The 2,509-nt window shown below is 46.1% G+C and overlaps 1 pseudogene; it reads right to left on the bottom strand.

The window, feature by feature from the left end:
- Nucleotides 1–847: 847 nt before the first annotated feature.
- Nucleotides 848–1,850, bottom strand: LOC116090917 (annotated as a pseudogene).
- Nucleotides 1,851–2,509: the final 659 nt, after the last annotated feature.

The following is a 2,509-nucleotide window of genomic DNA, read 5'->3' as shown; positions in this document are numbered from 1 at the left end:
GGTGTTGTGGGACTGGCTGTGGAGCTTGCGCCCAAGGTCTGCTCTGGACCCCAGCCCAGACAGACCGACCCATCTTTATTTTTATCTGCCTTTCTTTTTGGTGTTTTATTCTATCTTCCTGTCATTATAGTTTTGTTTTGTTTTGTTTTTCTGAAGCACTTTCATTTTTCTTTACACAATGACGTGTTGCTGGGACCTAATGTTCTCACTGAACAGTAGAAAACCAAAAGTTGTCATTTCTTAAAGAATTGAGTACCAAAGACCTTACATAAATGAAAAGGATAAATACATTTATAGGTGTCTGATGCAAATGTTCCCAACTTAAGACAAGTAACACCCCATGGAGATCAGGACGGAAAAAAAAACAGAAGGGAAGCTGGGTCCTAAGGCTCGGACTTTCCCAATCTGTTAGACTGGCAAGAAGCACTGGTAACTGGTCTAGGAACCCTTGCCAGCCTCGGGAAATCCTGGAAGTCTGCTGTTGGTTAATACCCTGCACAGATCACTACGTGGGGCTCACAGAGATCCACTAAGCTGGGGACTTCTCTTCCACAGTGTGCTCTCCCCAGCCACCAGGTGACCGAGCCACATGGACTAAGGACTAAATCAAAATATGCACAGGGTAAACATGTACCAAGGGAACAGTTAACTTGAATACAAGGTCAAAAATCAGCAACAAGCTCTACGATCCAGTGCTGATATCAGAAACAAGCTTCAAGGACAAACTTCTTTTCCAAGGCTTATTCCAGTTTCATGAGGCTAGCATGAGGTTGTGTACATTTGCCAGCGCAAATCGATACTTCAGAATCCGCTCACGCAGCAGATTCCTGGCACCTGCTCATTCAATCTAGAAGTATTTGCGGTGGACGATGGAGAGGCCCAACTCATCGTAGTCCTGCTTGCCGATCCACATCTGCTGGAAGGTGGACCGTGAGGTCAGATGGAGCCACCAGTCCAGACCGAGTACTTGCTCTCAGGGGGAACAATGATTTTAATCTTCATTGTGCTGGGTGCTAGGGCTGTGATCTCTTTCTGCATCCTGTCAGCAATGCCTGGGTACATGGTGGTACCACCAAACAGCACAGTATTGGCATACAAGTCTTTGCGGATGTTCACATCACACTTCATGATGGAGTTGAGGTGGTCTCGTGGATGCCACAGGACTCCGTGCCCAGATAGGAAGGGTAGAACAGTACCTCCGGACACCGGAACTACTCATTGCCGATGGTGATCACCTGCCCATCATGCAGTTCATAACTCTTCTCCAAGGAGTAAGATGATGCAGCAGTAGCCATTTCTTGCTCAAAATCCAGGGCAACATAGCACAGCTTCTCCTTTATGTCACGAAAATTTCCCTCTCAGCAGTGGTGGTAAAGCTGTAGCCCCGTTCAGTCAGGATCTTCATGAGGTAGTCTGTCAGGTCCCTGCCAGCCAGGTCCAGAGGCAAGATGGTGTGGGTAAGGGCATAGCCCTCATAGATGGGCACTGTGTATGTGACCCCGTCACCAGAGTCCATGACAATGCCAGTGGTGTGCCCAGATACATACAAGGACAGCACCACCAGAATGGCCACGTACATGGCTGGGGTATTGAAGGTTTCAAACATTATCTGCATCATCTTCTCTCAGTTAGCTTTGGGGTTCAGGGGGGCCTGGGTCAGAAGCACCGGGTGCTCCTCAGGGACCACACGCAGCTCATTGTAGAAGGTGTGGTGCCAGGTCTTCTCCATGTCATCCCAGTTGGTGACAATGCTGTGCTCGATTGGGTACTTCAGGGTCAGGAATACCCCTCTTGCTCTGGGTCTCGTCACCCACATAGGAGTTCTCCCGGCCCATGCCTCACCATGTCACCCTGGTGTCGGGGTGCCCTACAATGGAAGGGAACATGGCCCTGGGGGAGTCGTTGCCAGCAAAGTCAGCTTTGCACATGCTGGAGCCATTGTCAATGAGGAGTGCATTCAGCGAAGGACAGGGCGACAGAGCGGTGGGAAGAAGCACAGTATGAGCCATATGAGCCAGCGGCGGAGTGTGCGCCTGTCATTATGTTTTATATTTTGTTCTTTGATCTGCCTTTCTTCCTTCCTTTCTATCATGGCTTGTATTTGCTTTCTTTTTCTCTGTCTCACGCTTTCCCATGTTCCTTTTTCTGTCCTTTCTTCCTCCTTGTCTGTTTCTTGCTTTTATTTTTTTGTTCATTATTTTTCTATCTTTATATTTTTTACTCCTTTTTGCCTTTCTATCTTTCTTGATACTTTTCAGCCTTTCCTTTTACTTTACTTCCTGCCTTTCTGTCCTCCAATCCTGTCTTTTTCTTACTCTTTTATGTCTTTGGTTTTTTTTTTGTCTTTTATTTTTCTTTCAGTCTTCTTCAAATCTTTCTTTTTCTTTCTTTTTCCACCTTTCATTCTCTCTTTTCTCCTTTCTTTGTTATTTTTATTTCTTGCTTTTTTCAGTTTTTTCTTTACTTTGTCTTCCTCTTTTCTTTTCCCATCACTTTCTTCCTTTATTTT

Source organism: Mastomys coucha, unplaced genomic scaffold, assembly GCF_008632895.1.
Source record: "Mastomys coucha isolate ucsf_1 unplaced genomic scaffold, UCSF_Mcou_1 pScaffold15, whole genome shotgun sequence".
NCBI lineage: Eukaryota > Metazoa > Chordata > Mammalia > Rodentia > Muridae > Mastomys > Mastomys coucha.
The sequence above is the reverse complement of the archived record's forward strand: the minus strand, read 5'-3'. Positions and strand labels throughout refer to the sequence as shown.